At 43.9% G+C, this 21858-nt stretch overlaps 2 protein-coding genes across 7 annotated transcripts in view; one reads left to right on the top strand and one right to left on the bottom strand.

The window, feature by feature from the left end:
* Nucleotides 1–21858, bottom strand: part of LOC137623093 (cell adhesion molecule Dscam1-like) — a 317782-nt gene that overhangs the window by 144457 nt on the left and 151467 nt on the right. The gene's annotated exons all lie outside the window — the stretch shown is intronic.
* Nucleotides 16054–21858, top strand: part of LOC137623091 (uncharacterized) — a 46414-nt gene continuing 40609 nt past the window's right edge. The window contains exon 1 of one of the 2 annotated variants that reach the window (XM_068353746.1): nucleotides 16054–16176. The gene's annotated coding sequence lies outside the window, so the exon portion shown is untranslated. The remainder of the gene's footprint in view (nucleotides 16177–21858) is intronic. The other variant, XM_068353747.1, reaches the window with a different exon arrangement.

Here is a 21858-nt window from a genome sequence, read left to right as displayed (position 1 = left end):
CTCTCCTGATTTCGCACCGAAGAGAAGAGCCCACTTACCTTTCGTCAATAAACAGGTTATTTGACCAAAGGAAAAAACTGAAAGGTTTTTCAATAAACAAGTTCCTTTAAAATAGTATTTAAAACATTTAAGTTTGAAAGAAGAATGAACAAAACGTCAGAATCGATTTACTCTTTCTGCAAAGTGAAACCGTGATTCCTCTCTCTATCGTAACGATAGAGCGCAAACTGCGTAGCATAAATAAACTAAACGTTAGTTCATCTTTGAAACAGTACGAAGACTATTCAAAGAAAATCTTTCATAAAATATCTACTAAAAAATATTCATTTAATAAGTTTTAAATCATTTGCTCTGTAAAAGTTATTTACAATTGAAAGGGCTCAATGTTGTTTAACTTCGGTTTCCAAGTTAGGACCGCCTACTCTCGGTTTAGAGGAGGAATAGGAAAGGTCGCATATAAACAAATCATTAAAATTTATCTTGATGTTTATTATAAATAGAAAGCTAATCGAAGAGGCCTAATAAAGGCGGTTGAGATATAAAATATATAGAGGAAAATCTATAATTAATAACAACAATTTATAACGTGATAAGATAATTGCTAAAAGCCTAAAACACACTTCCGTACTAAGGGAAGGGTCGGCCATTTAAAAGTCAAAGAAAGTCCAAAAAACAATCCAAAGTCATCAAAAATTAAATCTATCCATAAACGAGTTCAAGATTTAAGTTGAAGATAAAACACCTGCACTGCGAAAGCTCAAACCAAAAGGAAGTACTTCACCAAATATGTTGAGAAAACTCCAGGTTATACAGCGAGTATTGATAAGTCTTGTCGTTAAGGCCGACAGAGAAAAATTGGGTCTGTTTACATGTATATGCGGTATCTGGCAGATAGTTGGCGCTAGTGGGCACACCCGCAACCTTCATAGCGATCGCTCGCGAGTTTTTGTGTGTTTTTTCTGTCGAGCCGCCAGAGGCTCAGCTATTATATATTCACCGGCTAAGTTAAATATTTAAAAATGGGTAATTACTTTCGGCGTAGCTGAAATGACGAGCCATTAGAATTTTAACGAGGGTTTACTACCCCACCGCTAGTTAGCGGGGGGTAGGGAGGGGTAGCTTGCTACCAACCCCCCCTCACACACACCTGTGCTGAGTTCTCTTTGCTTAGAGGTAGGACTTCACAGGGGATAGGGCTGACGGGCAAGTTTGATTAAATAGCTAGGGTTTGTATAGTTAGGAAAAATACAAATTACCTACGAATTTGTCATTTGTTCCGTAATTGAAATACAAACCACGCTATTTAATATGGATGACTCAACCCTTAGGTAGGGTGGTAAGTCCCAGCCATTACTGGCTTTTGGCTTTTTACCCGGGGACTCAGTATCTGATTGTATCGGCACTCAACAATAAGGAGTCAATGCACCTCGCAAGCACATTGCTCTGCAAGGGCTGTGGCCTACATAAGTTGCGTGTGAAGGAATAAAGTGTGACTCGTCCTAGGAGGTTGACCTGAAGTCCTTTAGATGGAAACTTAAGGCTAGGACTCTCCCAATACCACCTCGTCAGGGTATGGGGACGTGACAGTATTAGCTTAATACTAGGAACACAAGGGAACATGGTTTACCTGCAGTGGTTTGAGGTCAGCTGTGCAGAGAACCTGGGATGCTGCTTTCCCTAAAAGAGGGGAGGATGAAGAAAAGAATAAGGGCCAGACATACCTTTTCATTCATGCAGACTAAAACCGTGTAACAATGCCCTCAACCTTCTGCTACTTGTCCATTAAGGAGCTTGAGGTTTTAAACCAGCTGTTGTGCAGCCACCACAGGGCCAATAGAAAACTTATCGAGCCTCCTGTGGGTCACGTCTTGCAGGTAGTGGGATGTGAAGGTCGTCTGACGCTTCCACACCCCTGCTTGTAGAACCTGCGTCACTGAGTAGTTCTTTTTGAAGGCCAGGGACGTAGCTATGCCCCTGACATCATGTGCTCTAGGGCGACGTGACTGAGGAGGGTCGGGATTCAGGGACAGATGGATTAACCTACGAATCCAAGCTGAGATGGTATTCTTGGTAACCTTCCTCTTTGTCCTCCCAGTGCTTAAAAACAATGCTTGCACGTGAGGAAGAACTGCAACTGTTCTCTTAAGATAGAGCCTCAGACTCCTTACTGGGCACAGTAGGAGATGGTCTGGGTCATCTGTTAAAGAACGAAGACTCAAAATCCGGAAAGAGTCAAACTGAGGGTCCGGCACTCCTGGATTCAGAGTCTTAGCAACAAACTCAGGGACGAATCTGAACGTTACCTCCCCCCATCCCCTTGAATGGGCGATGTCATACGAGAGACCATGAAGTTCACCGACTCGCTTGGCCGAAGCCAAAGCAAGTAGGAACACCGTCTTCCAAGTCGGGTGGCGATCTGAAGCCTGGCGTAATGGTTCGAGGGGAGGTCTCTTAAGAGACCTGAGAACTCGAACCACATTCCATGGAGGAGGTCTCACTTCTGACTGAGGGCAGGTAAGTTCATAACTTCGTATGAGTAGGGAAAGTTCCAGCGAAGAAGAAATGTCCACTCCTTTGAGCCTGAAGGCAAGACTTAAGGCTGAGCGATAGCCTTTCACTGCCGAGACTGAAAGGCGCATTTCTTCTCGCAAATACACAAAGAACTCCGCTATTGCTGGAATAGTGGCATCGAGTGGAGAGATACCCCTTCCACGACACCAACCACAGAAAATTCTCCCCTTTGCCTGGTAGACCCCTGCGGATGACTTTCGAAGGTGTCCAGACATCCTTTTTGCAACTTGCTGCGAAAATTCTCTCTCTGCGAGGAGATGCTGCATAGTCTCCAGGCGTGAAGCCGAAGCGAAGCTACGGCTTTGTGAAAGATGGCGTGTGGTTGTTTGAGTAGCTCGTGTCGTGGAGGGAGTTCTCTAGGGAGTTACGTTAGGAGATGCAGAAGGTCTGGAAACCATTCCGCATGATGCCATAGCGGAGCTATAAGGGTCATCGAGAGATTGACTGATATTCTGGTCTTGTTGAGTTCCCTCCTCATCAGACAGAACGGGGGAAAGGCGTAAACATCGATGTTGTCTTACCGTTGTTGGAAGGCATCTTTCCAGAGTGCCTTGGGGTCCGGGACTGGGGAGCAGTACAGCGGGAGCTTGAAGTTCAAAGCTGTAGCAAACAGATCCACAGTCGGGGAACTCCACAAAGGCTACTAGACGATCCAAAGATCACTCGGTACTCACTATCTGAGACGCTCTGCTCAGACTGTCGGCGAGCACATTCCTCTTGCCTGGAATGAAGCGAGCCGATAGTGGAATCGAGTGGACTTCGGTCCATCTCAGTATCTCTACTGCGAGATGGGATAGCTGCTCCAAAAAGGTACCTCCCTCCTTCTTGATGTAAGCCACTACTGTGTTGTTGTCGCTCATCAGCACCACAGAGTGACCCGCCAGGTATTGTTGGAACTGTTGAAGGGCCAGGAATACGGCCTTCATTTCCAGCAGATTTATATGGAGGCACTTTTCTGATTCTGACCACAGGCCTGAGGTCCTGTGGTTCAGAACGTGGGCCCCCCACCCTTTTTTTAAGGCGTCCGAGAACAGCATCAAATCCGGGGGGAGGACGAGAAGATCTACTCCCTTTCGTAGGTTCTCGTCTGTCACCCACCACTGAAGGTCCGTCCGTTCCGCAGGACCCATAGGGACAATGACGTCCGGGGAATCGTGTCCTTGATTCCACCGAGACTCGAGTCGCCATTGCAGAGATCTCATTCTGAGGCGACCATTGGGAACTAGACAGGCCAGAGAAGAAAGGTGACCGAGGAGACATAACCACGATTGGGCTGGGAGTTCGTCTCGTCTGAGGAAAGGATTCGCGACCCTCTTCAGCCTTGCTATCCTGTCGTCTGATGGGAAGGCTTTGTGGAGATTGGTGTCTAAGATCATGCCTAGATATACCAGTCTTTGAGTAGGAAGCAGAGAAGACTTCTCGAGATTTACCATGATCCCCAGATCTTGGCAAAGTCCCAGAAGTTTGTCTCGGTGTCGAAGAAGGGTTGACTCCGAGTCTGCTAAGATCAGCCAGTCGTCCAGATAACGGAGGAGACGGATGCTGATCCTGTGTGCTCACGATGATATCAGGGTGAACACTCTGGTGAAAACCTGAGGTGCTGAGGAGAGACCGAAACACGGCACCTTGAACTGGTAGATCTTGTTGTCTAGGCTGAATCTTAAGTACTTCATGGAAGACGGATTGACTGGGATCTGGAGGTACGCGTCCTTCCGGTCCAGTATACACATGAAGTCTTGCGGTCTCACTGCAAGTCTGACCGTGTCTGCCATCTCCATGCTGAACGGGGTCTGCTTGACAAACCTGTTCAGAGCCGAGAGGTCGATGACTCGTCTCCAGCCTCCAGACGCCTTCCTTACAAGAAAGAATCGACTGAAGAAGCCTGGGGACCCGTCGACGACCTCTTGGCGAGCGCCCTTCTTCAACACGGTCTCGATTTCTGCCCGAAGGGCTTGCCCCCTTGCCGACCCCATGGCAAGGGAGCTCAACGACACTGAATTCGCTGTCAGGGGAGGTAGAGATGTTGTGAACGGGACGCGATATCCCTGACTGATTACGGAAATTGTCCAGGAATCGGCCCCGAGTAGCTGCCACCTGTCTGCACAACTTTGTAGGCATCCCCCCACTGGTGGACATGCAGGGGGACTGCCAATCCTAGCGTTTGCAGCCTCGGCCACTCCCTCTAGGATTTTTCCCTCCCCTGGAGGACTTTTTGCCTTTCCTGTCTTTGACAGGAAAGGACTTCGACACCGTTGTCTTTGCTGCCACTGCCGGTTTCATTGTCTTGGACGGGCGAGGTTGTTGAGGTGCTGGAGGTTTATAGGGCTTCGATGTTAGAGCCCTATGTAGGAGAGAGTCCTGGTTGGACTTCCTCCACCTCTCAGCCGCCTGTTCCACGTCTTTAGGCTCAAACAAATTCCTCCCCAAGATGGAAGAATGTCTGAGCCTGCTGACCCCGGTCCTGGGGACCTTTGTGTGGAATCTCTCAGACACCGCATCTCGACGCTTCAAGATGGAATTAGCCCACAAGTTCGAGACTTGGTGGGCTAGAAACTCGATGGTACGAGTGCCTGAAAGAAGGAAGGTCTCCAAGGCCTTCCTGGTACTCTCCTTGGACAGGTCCTCGGATCGTAACAGGATGCCGAGAGACCCTAGCCAGATGTCCAGTCACGAAGTTGCCTGCATGGCACACTTCGCCACCTTCTCCTGACTGAGGATCTCCGTAGCCGAGAAAGACACTTGCCGGTTGTAGTCTCTCTCTAGAGGGACTCCCCTGGTAAGCTCTTCCACAGAGAGGTGTAAGGGAAGAGCTAAACAAGACTCCTCCATGATCTCAAAGTACCTCCTCTGATGGACACGAGGAGGTGAGAGGAGTTTGATGCCGGCGCTGGAACGGCTGGAGGAGGCAAGCTCTGAGAGCTGGCCCTCAACCTTATCTCTGGTACTCTTAACCCCTTGGGACCAAGGCAAAGCCGCACTGGCCTTAGTGGGGTTTTTGAGCACCAAAGACTCGGCCCACGACCGTGTCCCTGCCCTCTCGAGGGGGAATCTCAGGATCCGCGAACCCGTTGAGATTCCTCATCAGGGTCAGAACCTGCCAGAACGCATGCTCTGACTCCTGTAGCTCTCCTCCTGAAGGACTGGCAGCAAAGTCTCCTGTCCCCAAAGGCTCTTCTTGGGGGGACTCGTGGACGTTCTCTGCGGATTTGGCTGGCTCTGGTCTCATCCTAGAGGACGACTTTGGGACAGTCTTAAGAGTCCTTCGACTCCCTCCTGGGAGGGATACAGGACTCCAACAGCGATGGCAGGAGGCTCTTCTCCACCCCTACCCGAGAAAACTTCTCTACGCGAGGTGGGGTTTCTCCCATTGGTGCGATGGGAGAACGCCTCACCTCACGTGAATCCCCTGAGGACGGGAAATCCTCGTCTGAAGGGGAAGGAGAGAAAGTCTGGGGGGGGGGAGCCTTCCTCAAAGACTTCCAAGGAGCCAGCTTAGCCCTTGGAGAAGTCACCACGTCATCTACTCCTCTCTTCCTCTTCAGGGTGGTCTAAACTGCCACTGATTTGAGGCCCAGCTCAGAGAAAGCGGGCTTAAAGGCCTGCATGACAGCTCTGGCAAGGGACCCAAACCAGGGCTGCTTACTGACAGCAGCGCTGTCAGAGACTCCCTCTGGAAAGAAGGGGATCGTTCGATTCCTAGGAGTAGAAACCAAAACAAAAGAAAAAGAAGGAAAGTTCCTGGACCTACCCGGCGTTCTCCCTCCCTCCGGCGAGCGCGCTGGTCTGCGCTGGCGGGGGGGGGGGTCACGATGACCTGGTCGCGTGTGGTCCTGCAGCCTTGCACTGGGAATCACGCGATGGGATTTTGCCTGGGTTGAGCGCGGGCGAGCGATGGCGCGCGGGCGAGCAACGGAGCGCGCTGGCATGCAGGCGATCGATGGCGTGCAGGGAAGCGTTCTGGAGAATGTAGAGGGCGCGCAGTAGACTGGATAAGCGTTCGCGCGCGCGGAGGCGATTGCTCACGCGCAGGATCCCGATGAGCCCGTGAGGGCGATAACGTTGGGCGTGCGTGCGCAGGGGATATATCCCTTGCGCGAGAGGGCGCACATCGGCAGCTGGAGAACACGCAGGATGCGCGTGGGCGCGCGTTGGTGACTGCGCGCGACGGCGCATAGGTGAAGGATGGCGAGCAGGCGGGGTCCGATGGCGCGTCTGTGTTTGATGGCACGTTGGAGAGCGCTGGCAAGCAGGGGAAGAAGTTATTTTCCCTCCTGTGCCCAGATCCGAATACCGTGGGCACGCAGGAGATCGTTGGCGCACAGGCGAGCGCTGGCGCGCAGGAGATCATGGGCACGCAGGAGATCGTGAGCGCGCATGGCGCGCAGGTGAGCACTGGCGCACAGGAGATCGTTGGCGCGCAGGTGAGCGCTGGCGCCTTGTCTCTGGAACTGATGATCGTTGGTGCGTTGTCTCCGGAACAGCAACTGGAGCGCGCTTGCGCGCAGGAGAACATTGGCACGCAGGGGATACCTGGCGCTTAAGGGACTTTGACACAATGGGAGAAAGTCCCTTTTGCCCCGAAGGGACCGTTGCCCCTTTGATAACAGGATGCGTGGGCGCCCACACCGCATGAGCGGCCAGGAATGGCGACGGCAGGTCAGCAGGTCTGGCAGGTGAAGGAGATCGCGAACGATCTGCAGAGAGGTCCAGGGATGCAGCTGGAACGGTCTGTGAACGATGGCAAGGTTCCTCTGCGGCGGACTGCGGCGATGACGAACCGAAGAGGCGCCTCCTAACACCCTTGTGAGGTGAAGGAAGGCCTGTACGGCGAAAGGGAAGGCGAGCTTTACGCCTTATACGCCCTCTGGGGGCAGCAGGCTGACCGTCAGCAATCCTCCGAAGAGGAGTCTCTGTCAGTGAACTCCCCCGAGGGGGAAAATCACCTGCAGGAGAGACCGTTGGACTTTGTTCCTCCCTCAAAGGATGTTCGGAGGGGGGAACTAAGCCTTCAGCTACATCAACAACTTCAGGAGCAGAGGTTTGAAACAACTCATCAGAAGCCTCTGCCACAACAACGTCGACGATAGACAGAGGATCAACCTCTGCTAAAGTCGGCGACTGTTTGACAGCTGCTCCTAACCTGATTATGTCAAACAGGGCTTCCTTGGAGGGCGAGCCCTGAAGCCCCAAGGAAGCCTAAAGCTGCAACAGATCATTATTAGAAACATTTACATTAGATGATATATTTAAAACCTCCCCCGGGGGAGGAGGAGGGGCTGCCTCGCTATGGGAGGCAACTCCCTCTCCCAAACCCTGAGATCGGTCAACAGAAATGCGGCCTATGCTACCACTCGACGGCCTCTCGGAAGAAACCGATCGAGTGGGAGCTTCGGAGGAGGTTTGGGCTACGGAGGAAGAGTCCTTGGGATTTTCTCTCTTCAAGGAAACCCTTGAAGGAGAAATATCCCACTTGGACTACTTCTTCCGGCGCCGGGAAAACCTCTTCCACTGGGAGGTAGACCACTCCCTGCACTCACCACATACATTAACTCTATCACACCGTGGGCCCCCACAGTAAGGACACAAGGTGTGTGGGTCCGTGTCGACCGCCGACACATAAGTTACACAAGGGCTGTCATGTAAACCGGGGCACTTTCACATCACAGAGGCCAACTTCCAAACACACTGTCAAAAAGAAAAAGCAAACAAAGACTAATGGCTGTCAGTGTAGGCGAGGGTGACAGCGGACAGGTCCGTCTAGCACCCAAGCCGAGAGCAAAGTGAACTCAGCACAGGTGTGTGTGAGGGGGGGGGGGGGGGCAGGGGTAGCAAGCTACCCCTCCCTACCCCCCGCTAACTAGCGGTGGGGTTGTAAACCCTCGTTAAGATTCTAAAGGCTCGTCATTTCAGCTACGCCGAAAGTAATTACCCATATTAAATAGCGTGGTTTGTATTTCAGTTACGGAACAACTTAATACAGTATATCTTTTAAAAGGCCAGCTTCCAATACAAACCTAAAAATGCCACTAGCCCCATATGAAAAACGTCTCCAAGAATTTTGGTGAGGATGTACCTGCCATCCTCATTAATAGCTTCAGAGAGGAATCGGTCTCCGATGTCCACAAGACTGGGACATTCAATCAGTAAATGTCTAACAGTTAAGGGAACCACTTAATCATCACACAATGGCTGATAATTACCAGTCATCAGGAACTTTCATGTAAAACGTGTGTGTGCCCCATTCTAAGACAACAGAGGGCAGTTTTCCACCTTATGGGCATACTACTATAATTCCATAGAGGTATAGCATTTGGGACCTCTCATCTTACGCTGATCAACAGAATTCCAGTAGCTGCCATATACAGTATCACCCGGGGATTTTTTGATACAAGGCAAAAAGTTATTACATGGTAGAAGATATCTTCCATGAAGTAATTTGTCTGCTGCCTCTTTAGCTAATTTGTCTGCCTCTTCATTTCCTGGCACACCCACAAGAGCTGGAACCCAGCAAAACTTAACTTCCTTACCCACAGTGCTCCAAATATATAGCCACGATGTATGGCCATTTAAACATAATTGGTCCTACATTCTAACCATCCTCCTCCTTGTGTGGAGGATGGGGAAGATATTTCTTTATCAGACTTGTATAGAATTTTTGCTTGGTATGGTAGCCCATCCGCATTAACATCTGAACATGCAGATTATGATACGAATGCTGCACCCCAAGGGAGGGGGAGGGAAAGGGCCAGACACTTCACCTTTCATTCCAGACTAACATTGTGACTTCTCTTAGACGAGATGAGATGCTTCTTGTCCCATAAGGAGCTAGGTAAACTAAACAACCTGCTGGACAGCTACGAAATGTCACAATGAAAACTAAAGACTTGTGAGTATACACCCATAGAAAGTGGGCTGTGAAGGTTTCCTGGCAAGTCCAGACTCCAGCCTTGAGCACTTGTGCTACTAACAGGTTCTTCCTCAAGGTTATGGTCAATGCAATACTCTGGCTTTGTGTGATTCCATCCAAGGTGGGTCTCTCATCCCCTTGTGAGAGCACATGTCCAACTGTTCCATGATGCCAGTACAAAACAGTTTCTGGATCTCCCATCCCTTCTTTACTGAAGGAGGAATCATAGTGTCTCCCCATCCCAAATGGGAAAGCAAGTCATTCTTGACCCTGCTAATCATCTTTGTAGGGAGGAAAGGAAGGACTGAAGTCATGACTAGTTGGATTCTAGGTCCTGGCCATGAACTCCTGAACCAAGGTAATGGAGATCACCTGCTATCCATCAGAATGATTAGCAACAGAAAAAGATATGCGGTTTTCCTACTAGCTTCACCGGGGCTAACCAAAGTTTGAGCAGGTCCATTTAAGAGACACAAGAACAAATTTAAATCAATTTGTATTTTTCCTAGTGATACATATCTTGAACTCTTTATTAGGGAATATACTTTTGGCAATGCTGGAAAACCAGCCATAAAACTTTTAACGAAGTATAACTACTCCACTGCTAGTTTGCAGGGGGGTAGAGGGTAGTACCGGTTACCCTGCTCACACACACATCTGTGCTGTCTTATCACTTCTGATTATTGCAGGCAAGACTTGCAAGGGGAAAGGTGATGTCAGGACAAATTTGTATAAAGAGCTCAAGGTTTATATCGTTAGTTAAAATATAAAATTACTTTACAGTACATTTGTTATTTTTTCCAACACTAATACAAACCCTTTCGCTTTTTGTTAGGGAAGACTCGCTCCTAAGATTGATGGAAGTCCTAACCAACTGGTTGGTTTTTGACCCGAGGTTTCCCACCATGCTATGCATGCCTAAATAAGAAACCCTGACACCTCACTAAAACTGTGCAATAGTACGCTTTAGCGGCTGGAGCAATTAGTGCGATTGTGTAATACTAGCAATGTGACTCATCTAGATAAGAATCCTCAGAAGTCTTAGGATTCTTTAAACCAACCATAGAGGTTATCTAAATCCCACCTCTCAAAGGGGAATGGGGATGTAACAAGTATATAATTCTATACCAGGTTACACAAAGGAAATGGTTATTAACTGCAAACAGTGGAGGCCAGTTTGCAGAGTATCATAGGTGCTGTTCCCCACAAGAAAGGAAGATGAAAGAAAGAAGGGGCCTGTCCATATCATTCATCCCAGACTTGATTCCGGGTAACCTCGGCCCTCCACAATCTGCTACTTGTCCAGAAGTGTTTAATACATTTGTTGTAGAGCCATCAAAGGTCCGATAGAGAACATCTCCATGTTCCTGTGGAGTACATCATTGCAAGTAATAGGCGGTGAAGGTCGTCTGATGCTTCCACACGCCCACTAAAAGGTCATACACCACGGAGTAGTTTTCCTTGACTGCTAAAGACATAATAATGCCCCTAGACTCTTAAGGTTTCCATGTCTACTGAGAAGAATCAGGTTTCAGGGCCAGGTCTAAGGCCTTGCAAATCCATGCAGATTGAAATAATTGCGATTCTCCTTTTAAGCTTCCTCGTGTTGCTAAACAATACGTTCACATAGGACAAGCTCTTTTTGTTTGTTTGAGGTCACACCTAGGAGCTAGGTGGGCATAGTAGTCGCTGATCTGGGTCATCAGTTACATTACGGCAATTCTCAGTCCAGAAGGGTCCGAATCTAGAATCAGTTACTGCCAGATCTTGGGTCTTGCGATAAGCCCAAGGACGAAGCCGAGGATCACCCATCTCCATCACGCTGGGTAGAAGAAACCTTGTAAGAAAGACCAAGAAGTTCATCCGTTTAGGGTCAAGTGAAAATCTGATGTCTGGCTTAACAGTTTGTAGGGAGCTCCTTTAGAGACTAAACAACATTAACCACATTTCATGGAGGTGGTCTAACTTCTGAATGAGGGCAGGTAAGCTCGCAACTACGTACAGTATGAGGAGAGAGAACTCCAAAAATAATGAAGGATTAACTTTTCAATCTAAAGGTGAAGCTCAAGGCCGAACGATAGCCTTTCACTACTGAGACTGAAAGGAGTTTCTTCCTTCCGATGGTACACAACAACCTCTATTGCTGGAATAGTGGCATCTAAAGGAGAGATGCCCCTTCCACGTCCTGAACTACAGAAGACTGCCTACTTTGCCTGGTACACTGCAGCTAAAGATTCTCAGAGGTATCCGGACATCTTTTCTACAACGTAGTCTCTCTTCACGAGGCAATGCTGGAAAAGCTTCCGGCGAAAAGTAGGAACTCTACGGCTTTGTGGTAGCTCTTACGCATGGTTATCTGAGTAGATTGTGATGTGGAGGGAGTTCTCTCGGGACTTCTGCTAGCAGTTGAAGAAGGTCCTGGATCCATTAATTGTGATGCCATAGCGGCGCTACAATGGTCATAGCTTAGCTAGCGGAAGCACTTCCCTTGTCGAGTGCTCTATCTAGTCAGGCAAAATGGGGGACATATGTAGACCTCAATGTTGTCCCACTGTTGTTGAAATGCATCCTGCAGGGGATTTGATACCGGAGAGCTGTACAGTAAGAGCTTGCTGTTCAGAGATGTTGCACACCGATCTCCAGTCGGGGGAAACCCCAAAGTAATCACTTTGTTGGCTAACTACAGTACATCACTTGGAGCCCACTACCCGAGTCGTTCTGCTTAGTATGTCTGCGAGAAAATTCCTTCTGTCCGGAATGAAGCGAGCTGTTAGGGACCCCGAGTCGTCTTCAGTCCATCTTAGCATCTTCACTGTTAGATGGCAAAGGTGCTAAAAAGGCAATGCCTTGCTTGCTACGTAAGACACCACCGTGGTTGGGTCGGATGTTGCTCATCAACACCACAGAGTAAACTGCCCGAAGGTGATGAAACTGTTGCAGGGCCAAAAAGGCTACCCTCAAACTGGAGGATTATGTGCCAGGTTCCTTCGGACTTAGACCAGAGCCCGGAGGCTGAGAGATGTCACAGAAGGTGCCCCCCACCCACTTCTCTTGATGCATCCCGTACCTGGGGAGGGAGAGAAAGTCTACCACCTGAGTCCACTGCTTCTGATCTCTCTTTTGCTCTAGTCCGGAAGGTCCGCTGGAACCTTGCTGGGTCCAAGTGTACTCCAAGTGCGGTTCACCGGGAGTTCCAAAAGACTGGTGGCCTATTAGATGGAATCACAAATGTGCTGGTAGAGAGACTAGTAGTAAGAAGGGGCCTAACACCATCCTCAGTCTCTCTGTTGCTCTCAAACGGAAAGACTTCCTAATCTGGTGTCTTTTACCATTCCTAGGAACTTAATATACATGTCTACGAGTCACCGGCTAGAATCACAAGTGAAGGCTATCCGAGTGGAAAGGAGTCAGGGTTACAGCACTTGCCTCGCATCCTCACTAGCTTGATAACCAAAATTTAATCAACTTTGATAACAACCAACTCCAGCTCGCGCTAAATCAATCTCCTCAATTACCAGATGAGGGTTTGTATACCACATAGTACTAGTAACCTATTAAAAAAAAAGTTAAGCATATACAGTAGTGCCAAGTAGTTTGACAGGACCCAGAGTTGGAAAGGTAATCTAATTGTGTAAATTCCCAAAAACCTGTAACCTGTCTTCTAAGTAACTTGGCAATCAATATATAGAATAAAATAAAATTAATAAACATCAAATGCACTCGTAAGTCATAGATGTGCAACTTTGCTCCGGTAGGAAGAACAAAGCATTTATAAGGGTTTTCGACTACAGTCTAGTTATCTAAACTGCAGAGGAAGTGCAAAATAAGTTTTGTATAGACATGCCATTGCAAAGTTAGTTGGGACACAGGGTATGTAATTAAAATGTGAGTAAATATTTACTATAGTACAATATTTCTATTGGAAAAAAATAAGAAATGTTCATGATGCTCTGAGACAAATAATTGGGGGACGCCTATATTTCTTAAACATTCCAAAAGTTATGAATGAAAAAACAATTTTATAAGGTAAACAAACACTAAAACACCACCTGACCTTCGTTCCTCGCCTAACCTACCCTAGGAGCTGTGGTCCCCGAGGGATTACATCCCCTGGAGCCACTCTTAAACCACCATATCCTTAACTTACCCTTCTTCAACCAAGTCTCAACCTTGTGTTTGCTTCCCAACTGCCCTTCCTCCTGACGAGGAAACGCCAAACTATATTTTGCCCCAGAGAATACTAGAGGGTACACTCTGGCATGCTATTCTATCTTATTTCTCTTCCTCTTATGTTAAACTTTTTTATAGTTCCTCACCGAGCTATTTTCCCCATAGGAGCCCCTGGGTTTATAGAATCTTGCTTTTTCAACTAGGGTTGAAGCTTAGCAAATAATAATAATAATAATAATAATAATAATAATAATAATAATAATAATAATAATAATAATAAAGTTTTACGACTGTACCAACCAAATACATATATCCAAATAATAACAATAATATATTTTACGACTGTACGAACCAACTACATAAATCCCTAAAGGGGTCACAGAAAAGCTCCATAGTTAAGGGAACAATGATCTACATTCATTAGGATTAAATGGAAGTGTCGGTTTCATTGTAGTGTACTGTATTACTGTTTGGAATCACACCCTGTAATGCAATACAAATTTACCAAAGAATCCCTACAATAATTTTGGTAAATTTACTTATGTTGCTAATAACTCACAGTGGATAACAGAATTGTTATTTTGGCATACTTTTATGTTTTAAACGAATATGGTGATTATCGGGTATTATGCCAAGAAAATCATTCCTTTATCCAATCTTACTGGGAAAACAGGTATTCACTTCAGTATTTTGAGCTATCGAACAATGGCAACTTATGCTACCTACAATGCCCAATAATTGATCACAAGGAACTGCTACAAATTGTATGTGAACAAAGAGTCTTACCAAAAAACGTCAACAGCCTTTATATAGCACCAAGATCAATATGCACTAAATTTATTGATATCCAGGTACTTGTCTTCAACTGACCGCAGCCGAGTTGTTCAATGTTGTGGCTGTCGTGGCTCTGTGAAAAATAACAAGGATCATAAAGAGATGAAATAAGTCACTAAAAAGAGCTGTTTGCCTGGTATTATTATTATTATTATTATTATTATTATTATTATTATCATTATTATTATTATTATTATTATTATTATTATTATTATTACTATTATTATTATTACTTCATTGCTCCACTTCAGGAAAACTAGTTCAAATGAACTATTACAGGATGAAGTGTAATGTTACTGACCTATGGCGGCGAAGAAATTCGAAAATCATTATATCGTTGTGTTTTATATGACACTGAGCTCTCTTCCCTCGTTTGACACCCAGCATGACTGATTTCTGTCAATTTTGAAAATCCAATGTGCTTCAATTAATAGTTAATTACTATTCAATAAAGATCAGAATCATTCAATCAAATGCACAATTGTAATCTCCTGCCCATCCTGTTTTATTTGAAACCAAACACGGTATTTTTTCTGCAGCAAACATTTCAAGAATTTAGTCTTAATTCATTACCAATTAACAAAACAATGAATAGAATATCAGGTACATCAAATGCACAATTATAATCTCCTGCCCATCCTGTTTTATTTGAAACCAAACACGGTATTTTTTTTGCAGCAAACATTTCAAGAATTTAGTCTTAATTCATTACCAATTAACAAAACAATGAATAGAATATCAGGTACAGAGGCACGAGTGTTGATGCAGGTATTCTCCAAGTATACATATTATCACATATCAAGTTGTAGAGTGTAGACAGATCGACAGAGTATCAATGGAGGAGTATGTTTTTTAAATTAAATTAGTACTCCGAAAATTATTAATCACTAATAAATCATGTGGATGAGATCATGGTGAGGGGTAGATGGAGATGGTTTGGGAAGAGTTGGAAGATCTAGGCCTACATGATTGAGGACTATGAAGCGTGAGGTATGAGACGATGAATGGAGAAGTATTGATTTAGAAGGTCAAGATTTAAAAGCTCAAGATAGAGACGACTGGAAAGATTTAACATGGGCCCTTTGCGTCGATATAAATAAAATGATAAATAGGAAATAAAATCAGAAACCATAAAGAGGGATACTAAAACTGGAAAGCAGAATTAGAAAGTAAAGTGAGCTCAGGAAGTGAAATGCATAAATTAAACAAGAACAAATATATTATCGCAATACATATACACTTGCATCAGAACAAATACGTTAAAAATAATACAGTAATAATACAAATGGGTCTTGTAAGCTGTAATTTTTGTGAAAATATCGGAAATGATTTAACCCTTTATTTTGCCTGAGTATAGAAAAGAAATACATGAATTAATAGATCGATAACTTACTTTACTTACAAAGGGTTAAAAACAGTTGGATCACTTATAATTATTGAAAGAAATAGAGAAAAGAAGAAAGAAATTCTATTCATGGTGTGGAAGAGATAAATTAATATAATAAACTCAAATCTAAACTACAAAGCAAGATAACTAGAGGCGCCGTTGCAAAGGCTTTGCCTCAATAGCAGCCTCAACCCCTTGAAAGAGAACCAAAATAACAACAACGCAGTCATAAACAATTCGCTTAATTGGCAAATTATATCACAATATAACAAATTAATTGTCATCTAGATTCAAGAACAAGAAATAGGTAAGTTTTGTTGGGCTAAATAATAAAACAGTGTTAATTTTATGTAGATTAGGTTAAGATAGCATACGGTTAGACTACAATTTTTCAATCAACTAATATCATGATACATTTTCGAGTCAAATATATAATCTATATAATTTTCCCTTTCGGTAACGGATCATTTAGTGGTAAACAATGTCTAATTGGAATTTTTAAAAGGACATTTTAAACGTTTAAAGAGCTGGGAGTTGGGGTATTATTGTAGTGTATTACAGGGCAATGTAACCTAGGAAAAAGACTAATTTCGGTCTTTGAAACCCTTGTAGTTCATTTGGGCAGACTGGGTGTAATATTTAAAAAGTTATGACTTAAAAACTACACTTTAAAAGAATGTAACTATAAGAATACCACCTAACCTAACCTAGGAGCCATATCCTTACCGACCAGGGGTGGGAGACTTCTCTCTTAAACTGCTATATCCTTAGTTTACTCAAATATTAAGTCTCGACCCTGTATTTGCTTCCATCTGGCTTCAATGCTGGGAAGGTAACACTAAGTCATATTTCTTAAATCGTAAAACTAGCTATTATTATATATCAGATCAAGATAAACCAGAACTTCATTGAAATAAAATTGACATAAGTAATACGAAAGTTCACGCCTATCCCAACGGAATACATTCATCCCTTACCAAGTTGGGAGCCTTTGTATATCAGCGGCCAGTTCCTCAGGCATTAATTAAAAATGGAGGACATCAACTAACCTAAAATTTCCGGTTTCATTGTATATTATTCCATGGTAATGTAACCTAGGAAAAAAACTACTGTTTCTTATAGAAAAAATTACGCTCTCTTCGAAAATGACACTCGTTCCCGTCGCAAATTAATAGTTTCAGAAATAAATATACATCTATATCCTCCAATAATGGGGGACCCCCAGTGGGAACTCGGGGTTTTGGGTGGGGAAAACATACTGGGGAATCGATATATGAACGTAAAACAAGCCTTTTCTTCTCTATACATTACCTTCTTGAAATTATAATAACTGGAGGAAAATACAAAACAGTATATCTGAATAAACTTTGGAGGCGCCGTTGCAAAGATTGTGTCATGAAAAAATACAGTAACCAGTGCTGCCAACGTCCGATGTAGATCAAATGTTATTTTGTGACCTGTCATACTACTAGGCTAGGTTAGGTGGGTTTGTTAGGTTCTGTGCCCTTTTTGTACATTTTATATATTGAGTAAAACTTATATGGAGAAATTATTTAATATATGGAAATATCTATCATTACTATCTTTAGTAATGTCAACGTGCCGTTGGTAACTCTGTGTACCATACGTCAACGTTGGTAACACTATGTATTATTGGTAACGTTGCTAATGTTAACGTTAGAGAAGTGACACCGTGCATCTTAAAGTTATCCGAATTGGTTGATCTGTTTGTTTCCGATTGAAATGAACATCAAATTCGCTTAATTCACGTTATTTACTATAGGAAAACAATTATATATCGTTTCCCCAGTATGTTTTCCCCACCCAAAACCCCGAGTTCCCACTGGGGGTCCCCCATTATCGTAGGATATAGATGTATATATATTTCTGAAACTATTCATTTGCGACGGAAACGAGTGTCATTTTTGTAGAGATCGTAATTTTTTCTGTAAGAAACAGTAGTTTTTTCCTAGGTTACATTACCATGGAATAATATACAAAATTACCAAATTTCCCCCCTAACCTAACCTACAAACCGTGTCCTTACCTACTTATCTGATGGGGGGGGGGCGCTAACGCCCCCTGCAATCCCCCTAACACTGCTGTATTCTAAGTTAAGACATAATACATACAGGTGGCCGCTATCATACATATATCCCCCAAATCAATATTCTCTATGGCAAAAATATTTTTTAGGGTTTGCAATATGACAACAGGATCCACAGCGGTGTTGACTGTGAGACAACAGAGAGCCAACTGACCGCCACAATGATAACAGGTTGTAGCTCCATATCAGTAGGCAGCACATGATTAAGACACATTGTACATCCCCTCCCCCCCCCCCCCAAGATTATACATGGTAACAATTTAAGGGACAGATCACACTATAATTATGAAAGAGAAAGGCAAAAATTAAATAATTTAACTTTAGAGTATAGTGAATTATACTTAACATAATGTTTGATGATATTAAACTCAATTAGCCTACAAGTAAACATATAGATAAAAAGAATACATTTCAGTCTTGACAATTTGGTTACAGGTAACAGACAATAAGATTCTTGATTGGCATAATTGTATAAAATAATGGTAAATATATGTTTTAATTTCTAGCTAAATACTTGGACAATATATTTTTCCTACTCATTATCTTTTGTTTTATCTATTTCTTACCATGAATATTGGGGTAAACTACCCATTCTTTGGGTTTCCTACCCCTATGTAATAAGAGGTATGGGAGACCCTAGTGGGAAACCAGTGTTTTGGGTGGAGAAACCCAAAAATGAGTGATTAGCTGTATTAGTAATGGTCAGAAATACCTATTTGGAAATACATATGAATCATTTAAGTGATGTGAAATTAGAGTATCATAATTACTGTACCTATAATTCAATTCACATCACGTCTCTTGACTGGTTTTATCTGCGCCTTAACTCAGTTTGTTCTGTTCTGGCAAGCGGTACATTGCTGAGCAATACACGCCAATCATGTGGGTCATTATTTTGGGGATATTTTTTTAATTTCACGTGCAAAGCATTAGCTGTATACTGAACCGAGAGTGTTTTAAACATAATCAATCACAGAAATAAATGAAATTACACTAAATTTCAAAACAGATTGAATTCCCCTGTGGTGGTTGTCATGCTGTAACTGAAGTGGATTGGGGGGAAAAATGGCTCTTGTAAAGCAGCATCCAGGAACTTTTGCATGAATATTTGAAAGCTCTTAATTGGTTAAAAAAAAAAAAAAACGGCTAATAGTTACATCATACAAAAAACAGAAAGCTGCAAAAAGCAAATGTATGCGGAGTAACCAGCAATCATCCTCCCAAAAGTAAACAATGGACTTGGAAAATGAATTTGCACATTTTAGTTGATCAATTCATAAGTTGTTGTACCCCACCCCCATCATTCGTACAGAGAAAAATACCAAAATGACCAGCACTCGCTCATTTCCTATTGCAATTTCCAGTTTCGCTAGAAATCAAAGTACTGTACTGTATATATTAACCAAAATAACTATAGTAATTCAAATATCACATGAAGTCTTTGAACCACTTGAGTTTACCAGCACCCCTTCTAGGTCTACTAATAACACTGAACTCCTGACGAGAGTGTGTGACTGGCTTTGAGGACATAGGGCTCATGGAGGTGCCAGGCTGGGACATTAGTATGCTTGGTGATGAAGCGATGACTCTCAAGTGCCGTCTGTTCCTCTTTGAAACCCTACTGTTTCAATCGAGCGTAACTTAGTAATTTACTGTACTGACAATAGGGCCGGATTTTTTAGATTACATCTGACCTGTTCCAGTGTTTGGTATCTTGGTTCTGTATACGCACATGGGTCTATGATTCAATTGGTGAGAGTCTCTTGGAGGTTTCAAGGGTGCATAGCCTCCTACGATAATGCCACTTACTGTTCCCATTGACTTATTGTCTGTCTCTAGTATCTGTATAGGCTATTGTAAAAACAGATGTCTTTTGGCTATAGGAACCTTTTTGTGTAGTTTGCGGCCCATTGCAAGCTGTGACGGGGACTTCTTGACCCCCCTGCGAGGTGTGTTGAGATATTGTACTGAAGTATCGCCAGAACTGTCTTCTCTGACTCAATGTATTTTCTTGGAGGAGCCTTTTTGCTGATTTGATAGCTGATTCTACCCTGCCATTGGACTGAGGGTATTGGAAAGCAGTCGATATTTGTTAAAGTCTCCCCAATGTGAATAGTAGTACCAAAGGTAGCTACTTATTTTATTAGATTTTGGCAATGTTAGGGAAATGAGCTACTGTACTTCCAACAAACCCGCTAGTCTGTCTGCATATGCCATGTATAGGTTTCTTTCTATCTGAAAAATATCTGTGACAAGCTGCTGGAAGGGATATTCTGCTGGGGTATGAGTACCAGTGCTTCAAGATGCAAATGACTTTTTGTGACTTCTATTGGGGCCAATCATCGCCAGTGACTCTGGCTAGGAATAGTTGATACATCTGGTCATTGTACAGGTATGTGACATTCCTGATGCAGTCTTCATCCAATAAAATGGCGTCCTATCCTGCCACTTGAATGTCGTCCTGCAAGTCCATGTCCAAAGTTTTGTGGGATGATCTCATCCTAGGGTATCTTGAGAGAAAATCCGCAACAGAGTTCCTTTTTCTGGACAAGTTTTTGATGTGGAACTTGAATTGGAGTGTCTTCTCCTTCAGGTTGAACTACCTTGGGTTGATAACACCCTTAAGTCTTATTGGCCCAGTGGTAAAAGGCTTTCGCTCGGCCCTCAGCTATGTCTGTAGACTAAAGGAGGTAGACTTCTTTGGAAGAAATTTCAATGCTAATACAAAGTTTTGAGCGGACATGTCCTTGTGAGTCTACTATCGGGAAACATTATTAAGGTACAGTTTTACGTTCTTGGAAGAGGACACAGCATGAACTGTTGAGGTGAGCCTCAGGCAGGGACCTTACTCTGAAAATGGTTTCTTTGCTTGCCTAGCTTCGGCTAAATGAGTCAGCAAGCTTCTTGGTCTCTCATTCAACATCACCCATTCAAAGGAGTGGATGCAGGTCTCGCTCTCCCTCATCCCTTACTCGTAGCTAAAACCCAAATCTACCGTTGAATAATTCCAGGGTTTTGGTCTATAACCAATGATCCTAATCAGTTTTTATTGTGTCCTGTGAGGTGCTATCTGAAGTGGAAAAGGACCGTTAGACCTCACCTGCAACACCATGAGCATGGGAAAATCAAAGATATCCAAGAACATGAACTCATTCTGGCCAAGAGAGGTTATCTCTCGGACCCTCGCTTCATCTTCCACAGAAGGGACACATGCATGTAAAAGCTCACAACATAAGAGGTATTAGTTGCCCTTACCTGCCGGCTGTTGACACCTTGTTATAAATTTTGATTACCGTATTCCAGCTTCGCTGTTATCCTTCTCCTATGTAAAGGACTCAGGTTTGTATAGTTAGGAAAAATACAAATAACATTGAAAATTTGTCATATTTATGTTATTATTAACAGCTGAGTATAGGATATGGTGTTCTAATTAGTGTTCTAGTAGAGATATATTCAATTATGTTGGTTAGAATACCTTTAAAAATATTGTACTCTAGTAAAGTACAATTGTAATTGATAATTTTTAAATATTTAACTTAGCCGGTGAATATATAATAGCTGCAACTCTGCGGCTCGACAGAAAACACACTAAAAAAACTCGCGAGCGATCGCTATGAAGGTTGCGGGTGTGCCCACCAGCGCCAACTGTCGGCCAGATACCACTCTTGTATGTAAACAAAACCTTCAATTCTTCTCTGTCGACGTTGACGACAAGACGTATTCATACTCGCTGTAGAACCTGGAGTTTTCTTAACATATTTGGTGAAGTACTTCATTTTGGTTTGAGCTTTCGCAGTACAGGTGTTTTATCTTCAACTTAAATCTTGAACTCGTTTTTGGATAGATTTAATTTTTGATGACTTTGGATTGTTTTTTTGGACT

Source organism: Palaemon carinicauda, chromosome 30 (genome assembly GCF_036898095.1).
Source record: "Palaemon carinicauda isolate YSFRI2023 chromosome 30, ASM3689809v2, whole genome shotgun sequence".
Lineage (NCBI taxonomy): Eukaryota > Metazoa > Arthropoda > Malacostraca > Decapoda > Palaemonidae > Palaemon > Palaemon carinicauda.
The sequence above is the reverse complement of the archived record's forward strand: the minus strand, read 5'-3'. Positions and strand labels throughout refer to the sequence as shown.